The following is an 8,884-nucleotide window of genomic DNA, read 5'->3' on the forward strand; positions in this document are numbered from 1 at the left end:
GTCCTCATTTTGTCCAAACACAGCAAGTGAGTAAGGGGTCACCTTAGTCTGGGAGGTTTCAATATCGAACCATATTGAAAGAGGGTCCCCACAAGCCCAATCACTCATGTAGGATAAAAGTGAGCTTCGTTGGTAGCTTTTAATGTCTGGGAGATCCACTCCCCCCAGTCTGTGAGACAATTGCAGTTTAGCTCATTTAATGAGGGGCCACTGACGATGCCAAATAAAGGGGCTGAACCAGCCGTTCAGTCTCCTGAATGTTTGCTTATCGAAAATCAGGGGGAGCATCCATATAGGGGATAGTAAACGAGGGAGAATATTCATCTTAATAAGCCCTATCCGACCCAACCACGAGACCAGAAGCACCTCCATCTTTGAAGGTCTTGTTTGATTTTGTCAAATAATTGAACAAAATTGTCTTTGAACAGCCGATCCAGAACTGGAGTAATGAACATGCTCAAATACACAACACCCCCCTGTGCCCATTTAAATGCGAATCGATATTCACCCTCAAGGCTTAACACTTTCATAAGACCACCCATAGGCACAGCCTCTGATTTTGCAAAATTAATCTTGTCCCCCAAAAAGGTGCCAAACACACAGATGCATGCTAACAGGCGAGGGACTGAAACTGCTGGATTTGACGAAAGAATGAGGACATCGTCCACATACAATAAACTCTGATGTAAATTTGACCCCACGTCTGGAGCTGATATATTGGGATCCCTATGAATGGCCTCCACCAATGATTCAATCCCCACTGTAAAAAGCAGTGGGGAAAGGGAACAGACCTGCCGGCTGACCCAAAAAATGTTAAAATTGCTTGATCACACCCTGTTGGTGATGATTGCAGTGAGAGGGTCATTGTGGAGAACCGTTACCCATCTTATAAAAACTTCGCCCAAAACAGACCGCTCCAGAGTATAGAAAAGGTACGGCCTCTCAACTCGGTCAAGGGCCTTCTCTGTATCTAGAGAAATCACCAATCCCTATATTGACTGTTGTTGACACACTTGAATTACATTAAGCAGCCTCCTAACATTATTGGAGGATCTGTGGCCCTTTATGAAGCCCGTCTGGTCCTCTTTAACAATAGAAGGTAACACAGTCTCCAGCCTGAACACAAGAGTATTAGAGAGGATTTTAACGTTCACATTTTAGAGTGAAATGGGCCTGTACAAAGCACAGTCCCCCGGATCTTCCCTTTTTTACGAATAAGCGAAATATTGGCCTCTCTCAGAGATGGCGGGAGACAAACATGGCTATATGAGTCATTAAACATATTGAACATTGGGCCTGACAATATGTTTATAAATTCCTTCTAGAATTCGCTGGGAAGTCCATCAGGACCGGGTGCCTTTCCACCCTGAAGCTGCTTCACAGCCTCCTGCACCTCTTGCTCTGATAAGGGGACATTGAGAAAAGACTCTTGTTCGGGGGTCACACCCGGGAGCTCCAGATCCTTGAATAAAGCCTCCATTTTGGCCCTCCCCTCCTCACAAACCTCAGATTGATATAACTTAGAGTAAAATCTCTGGAATGACACATTAATCTTTTTGGAGTCACATGTTCGGTTCCCAGACCCTTCCCTAATCACCATAATGGCTTGAGGGGCTCTCCTTTTCCTGACGAGATATGCTAAGTATTTACCAGACCTGTCACCATGATCATATAACCTTTGCTTTGCAAAATTAAGCTCGTTCTTTGCTGTCTGCGTGAGCACGGAATTCAATGCAGACCGCAGCACCATAATCCTCTGTAACTTGACCAACGAGGGCCTGTCAAAGTAGGCCTTCTCAGCTGCCTTCAACTGTGTTTCGAGGGGACATTGCTGCTCACCCTTCTTCCGCCTCCTACTGGCAGAGTAGGAAATAACTGACCCACTGGCATAGGCTTTGGCAATTTCCGAAAGGAAGGATTGGCTACTAACCGAGCGTGAGTTAATGTCTAGGAAAGACCAAAATTCCTGAGACAAATGCTCCACAAACGTATTATCCTGGAGGATAAAGGGATCCATTTGCCAGTGCCTTGGACCCACTGTAACGTCCTTAATCTTAACCAACAGGGACACTGGAGTGTGATCAGAGATGGTAATATTACCGATCGTACAAGGTGCCACCAAGTCCAGGGTTGCCACGGTGATTGGAAAAATATCAATCCTGGTTTGACATCTGTGTGGATTGGAAAAAAACGTAAAATCCCTGCCTGTAGGGTGGAGACACCTCCAGATGTCCACCAACCCTCACTCCACACACAGATCCATTAATTGTTTCGTTTGTACAGAGGGGATCGTGGTGGTGGGGGGGGGGCTTTGGGCAACCTCTGTACGGTGGGGTCCATGAGACAGTTAAAATCTCCCCCTATAATGATATGCCAGAACTCCTGATTTATCAATTTAGAAAACGTATCTCGCAAAAAGTTGAGGGGCTGAGCTGGAGGGCAATAAACATTTAAACACCATATTCTTCCCCATTTATCAAGGCTATAAGAATTACAAACCTCCTCTGTGTGTGTCTTTAACACACTCTTGTAACTTAAATGGGAGATTCCTCCTCACCAATACAGCCACTCCCCTACTTCTGGTATTAAATGATGTGAAGTAAACCCGATCAAAGTCATTCTGCTGTAGTTTCAAATGCTCCCTGTCATCCAAGTGCGTCTCCTGTAACAAAGCAATATCCATTTTCTCCTTTCTAAGACTCAAAAGTACCTTCTTCCTCTTAATTGGTGAGTGACTTCCCTTGATATTCCAGGTTCACCATTTAATCAAGTCATTAGCCATAACCTTCAGCAGTAACATTTAAATTCCAGAGAAGAGGAACCCGAACCACAAATCACTGAGCCTTAGGGTCATATGATCGATCAAATATAAAAACTACATAAACTGAAACTACTACATTTAACAAACCTACAAAACTATCAAAGATCAAAAGCAATACAAACCACCATATAAAGTGCCAATGGCGCTGAATAGGGAAACTCACCTCCTGCCCAAAGGGGGCAACTACCCATCCTAAACTGCCCATAACTGGGCATCTAGCCATCCCAACCATTTTTCCTCCTTTAGCTAGAGCCATACCACAAACACAAGCAGAATAGAAAGTAAATATACCATAGAATAGCAATATGAATAAAGAAAAAAACATTTAAGATCGATGGGGTAAACACCCCACCCATCCTCTGGTATAACTTCACTTAGAAATTGAAAGTACACATCTCAACCGCCACCAAACACAGTTTAAACCGGATTATTACCAATCGGGAAAACAAGGAAAACAAAAGCTCCAACTGGACTTCCTCGGTTTTTTTAAAAAACAACAAAGACATAACCAAACAACACTATTTGTAGATACTAAATTGTTCAGATTCGGTTAATTTGTCCACAAAGTCTCTTGCCTTCTCCGATGTATCAAAGAGATGGACGTATCCATGTCAGGTTATCAGAGCACCACCGGATACCTCAGAGAGTACTGGATCCCAAACTCCCTCAGTCTTCTCTTGGCAGAAACATTATCCGTCAGGGGGCGGGAATTAAACATCCATGGCTGACAAAGGAAGTCAGGAAATGTATCATAGGGAAAGAGAGAGGCTACAAACTGGCCAAGAGCACTGGGAAATCAGAAGATTGGGAAGAATTCTTTGAAGAGGTAATAAGTAGGTTAGATCAGGGAAACCCAGTGGATGTTATCTACCTAGATTTCCAAAAGGCCTTTGATAAGGTACCTCATGGGAAACTGCTGAGTAAGGTGAGGGTCCATGGTGCTCGAGGTGAGCTACTGACATGGATTGGTAAATGGCTATCTGACAGAAGGCAGAGAGTTGGGATAAAAGGTTCTTTCTTAGAATGGCAGCTGGTGACAAGTGGTATCCCGTAGGGTTCAGTGTTGGGGTCGCAGATGTTCCCCTCATATATTAATGATCTGGATGAAGGGACTGAGGGGCATTCTGGCGAATTTCACCGATGATGCAAAGTTAGGCAGAGAAGCCGGTCGTTCTGAGGAGGTGGGGAGGCTGCAGTAAGATTTAGACAGTTTAGGAGAGTGGTCCAGGAAATGGCTGATGAAATTCAACCTGAGCAAATGCTCGGACTTGCACTTTGGAAAAAGGAATACAGGCATGGACTATTTTTTAAATAGTAAGAAAATTCATAAAGCCAAAGTACAAAGGGATCTGGGAATGATCGTCCTGTAATCTCTAAAGGTTGACTTGCAGGTTGAGTCCGTGGTTAAGAAAACAAATGTAATGTTGCCATTTATCTCAAGAGGTTTGGAATGTAAAAGCAGCGATGTCCTTCTGAGACTTTATAAAGCTCTGGTTAGGCCCCATTTGAAATACTGTATCCAATTTTGGGCTCCACACCTCAGGAAGGACATACTGGCACTGGAGCATGTCCAGCGGAGATTCACACAGATGATCCCTGGAATGGGAGGCTTAACATACAATGAACAGCTGAGGATCCTGGGATTGTATTGATTAGAGTTTAGAAGGTTGAGGGGAGATCTAATACAAATTTACTCGATAATGCATGGCTTAGAAAGGGTGGATGCTGGGAATGTGTTTCCATCAGGACCCATGGGCACAGCCTGAGAATTAGAGGGGGGTCAATTTAGAACGGAAATGAGGAGACATTTCTTCAGGCAGAGAGTGGTGGGCCTGTGGAATTCATTGCCGTGGAGCGCAGCAGAGGCCAGGACGTTAATTGGCTTCAGGGCAGAGATTGATAAATTCTTGATCACGCAAGGAATTAAGGGTGAACGATGAGAGTGCCACGAAGTGGCGTTGAAATGCCCATCATTCACAATTGAATGGCGGGGTGGACCCGATGGGCTGAATGGCCTTACTTCCATTCCTATGTCTTAGGCTCATCATCGTAAGGTTTTCTTTTCTGGTTTCCCACCGCTGAGATGTCCTGGAAACGCATGAGCTTAGAGCCCTCGTAAATTAGGGCCTTCAGATCCTTCCCCTGGATTAGACTACCGACAGTGTGGAAACAGGTAACACTATGGGCAATTTAACATGGCCAATTCACCTTTGTACTGTGGGAGGAAACCAGAGCAATGTGCAAACTCCACACAGGCAGTTATCTAAGGCAGGAATTGAACCTGGGACCCTGGTATTGTGAGGCAGCAGTGCTAACCACTGAGCCACCTGATTCTGGGAGCTGCCGCAAGTCTCCCCTTAGCTCTGTCGTTCATGCAGTTTTTGAGCAAAGTAAAATGTAGTTCTGCAAATACACATTCACCCCACAAACTTATATACACGTGTGTGTGTGTGTGTGTGTGTGTGTGTGTGCATGTGTTTGTGTTCGTGTGTGACTATATGGGGTGGGTGGGTGGGGCTGTTCTGAGTGTCAACAGACAGGAGTGTTCCCTCCCAGTCAGAGAACACTTCAGCAATTCGGGACATTCGACCTCGGACCTTCCTCCAAGGGGGACTTCGGGGCAGGCAACAATGAAAAGTGGCCGAGCAGAGGCTGATCACCAAGTTTGGGAACAATGGAGATGGCCTCAACTGGGACATTACAGGTGACCCCATTCAACTACACACACACACACACACACACACACACACACACACACACATACACACACACACACATAAACAGACACACACATACACACACACCCAAACACACACATATACACACACTCAAACACACACATACACACTCACATATACACACACACACACATACACACACATACACACATGCACATAAACACACATACACATACATACACATACACACGCATACACATACATACACATACACACGCATACACATACAAATACCATAAGACCATTAGACCATAAGAAATAGGAGTGGAAGTAAGGCCATTCGGCCCATCGAGTCCACTCCGCCATTCAATCGTGGCTGATGGGCATTTCAACTCCACTTAGCCGCATTCTCCCCGTAGCCCTTAATTCCTCGAGACAACAAGAATCTATCAATCTCTGCCTTGAAGACGTTTAGCGTCCCGGCCTCCACTGCACTCTGCGGCAATGAATTCCACAGGCCCACCACTCTCTGGCTGAAGAAATGTCTCCGCATTTCTGTTCTGAATTTACCCCCTCTAATTCTAAGGCTGTGTCCATGGGTCCGAGCCTCCTCACCTAACGGAAACAATTTCCTCGCATCCACCCTTTTCAAGCCATGTATTATCTTGTACGTCTCTATTAAGTCTCCCCTTAATCTTCTAAACTCCAATGAATACAATCCCAGGATCCTCAGCCGTTCCTCATATGTTAGACCTACCATTCCGGGGATCATCCGTGTGAATCTCCGCTGGACACGTTCCACTGCCAGTATGTCCTTCCTGAGGTGTGGGGACCAAAACTGGACACAGTACTCCAAATGGGGCCTAACCAGAGCTTTATAAAGTCTCAGTAGCACAACGGTGTTTTTATACTCCAACCCTTTTGAGATAAGAGACAACATTGCATTCGCTTTCTTAATCACAGACTCAACCTGCATGTTGACCTTTAGAGAATCCTCGACTAGCACTCCCAGATCCCGTTGTACTTTGGCTTTACGAATTTTCTCACCATTTAGAAAGTAGTCCGTGCTTTTATTCTTTTTGCCAAAGTGCAAGACCTCGCATATGTATACACACACATATACACATATACACACACACAAACACACATACACATAAACACACACATGCACATACACACATACACATGCACACACACACACACACACATACACACGCACATACACACACATACACACACACATACACATACACACACATACATATACACACACATACACATACATACACACACATACACACCCACACACATACATATACACACACACTACACACACATACACACAAACACACACATACACGCACACACATATACACACACATCTGCACATATACACACACATACACACAAACACAAACATACACAAACACAAACATACACACACATACACACACATATATACACACCCACACACACACATACACACACATACACACGCACACACACACATATATATACACACATACGCACATACACTCACATACACACATACACACACACGCGCGCGCACCCACACACACACATATACACACACACATACACACCAACACACATATACACACACATACACCCACATACACACACATACACACCCACACACATATATATACACACACACATATAAACACACATACGCACAAACACACATACCCACACACATACATACACACACATATAAGTTTGTGTGATGAATTTGTACTTACAGAATTACATTTTTTTTACTGAAAAACTGTATGAATTCATGTGAGATGCTTTAAATCTGTTTATTAGCTTAGAATCAGTCTGACTATTGTGGCACAGACAGCCTCACACAAGGAAGCTCACACCTTCAATACATCATCTGGGCCGACATGACACCAATTGTTAAAGTTCACTTGAGAATGTAACTTTTGATAAAAGTTTTGCAATTTACATATGAAAGAACGAAAACCAACCTGGCCATTCTAAAAGATGAGAGACTTAACAAACAATCCAGGTCTTTCTCAAGATACAATTTCAGTTGCATCACACTGTAAACATTTGCTATAAATTCTGTGTCCTGCAATCTTATTCTCCACAACCACCTGATGAAGGAGCAGTGCTCCGAAACCTAGTGCTTCCACATGTTCGACTCTAACCTGGTGTTGAGTGATTTTTAAATCTGTCATTCACCCATCTCCTGACGGTTGAGCATACATCTCAAGGCCAGGACAGCGGCCCTCCGCAGGGATACAAATCGACTCCTTCTTTGGTCGCTCCACGATGGATCTCTCTGATGACTGTTCCCGTTCGTTGGTTGGCTCATTGGGATCATTGCTGACATCTTGGAAGAATTCCTGGAGTCTCATTGGTCTGATGAATTCCTCACAACTTTACTCAAGTATTCTTGTTGGTGATGGGGACAAAGGGAGACTAAATTTGATTTGCATTTCAACTTGATTTTATTAACAAAGTTTTGAAACAGTTTGTAACATCATTTGGAAATGCATACAAAGGTTCTAAATCAGTTGTGTACAGTCTATGCAGAGAGAAAAGAACCAACAAACCGTTGGAATATTGACATTTCTCAAACCTTCTGTATCATTGTGGAAAGAAAGGCATTTTGTACTTGGGCAGAAAACGATCTCTGTTCATTGTCAGGCACCAAGAAGGTCTGAGAACTGAAAGGACGATGTGATCATTTGTCAGAAAGACCTGAGACTGTGTTGTTTCCCTGTTACACCTGGCAGCAGCTGCCTGAACCTTTAGTGCGTCCCTCAGTGTGTTGTCACAGATCTGGGAGTGTGCTTGGCTGTCGCTCTCATTTGGGGTCAACTGTTTCCAGTGGTCTGCCAATATAGTACCCTCATGGCCTAATGGCTATGGCACTGGCCTCTGAAATCTGGGATTTCAGGGATTTCATTTTTAAGCCTGGTCTTTGCAGTGGCTGATTTTCATCCCATGTCAACTTCATCTCAATCCAAATTGACTGGATGTGTTTAGTCACTCTGTTCAAAATCATTGTGCCTGTGTTGAGATTATCACAAATGCTGTTCAGCAATCCACATGTGGGGCCCCAGTGGCCTAATGGATAAGGCACTGGCCTCCTAAGTCAGGGATAGTGGGTTCAAGTCCCATCTGGGGTGTCTCTGTCGCTTATCCTTTATTTCTAATGTAATTTGGAAAAATCCCCATCTCGACATTCAGGTGATGGTCAGTGGTATCCAACATGATCTTGCACAAGATTTTCGAGGATCTGCAGGATTGAATGTTGAAGGTGGTCATCAAGTGGCTGCTGTTTCTCGATGTGGACGAGATTCCTGAGAGTGCGGTTGGAGAGGTTGTTTTTGGAAGCCAGCTCTCATCA

General features: G+C 44.2%; 1 non-coding gene across 1 annotated transcript; it reads left to right on the forward strand.

Moving 5' to 3' along the window:
- Window positions 1–8,590: 8,590 nt before the first annotated feature.
- trnar-ccu (transfer RNA arginine (anticodon CCU)) lies at window positions 8,591–8,663 on the forward strand. Its single transcript has one exon. It is a non-coding gene; the product is annotated as a tRNA-Arg (tRNA).
- Window positions 8,664–8,884: the final 221 nt, after the last annotated feature.

The sequence above is a fragment of the Chiloscyllium punctatum genome, chromosome 18, assembly GCF_047496795.1.
Source record: "Chiloscyllium punctatum isolate Juve2018m chromosome 18, sChiPun1.3, whole genome shotgun sequence".
Classification (NCBI taxonomy): Eukaryota; Metazoa; Chordata; class Chondrichthyes; order Orectolobiformes; family Hemiscylliidae; genus Chiloscyllium; species Chiloscyllium punctatum.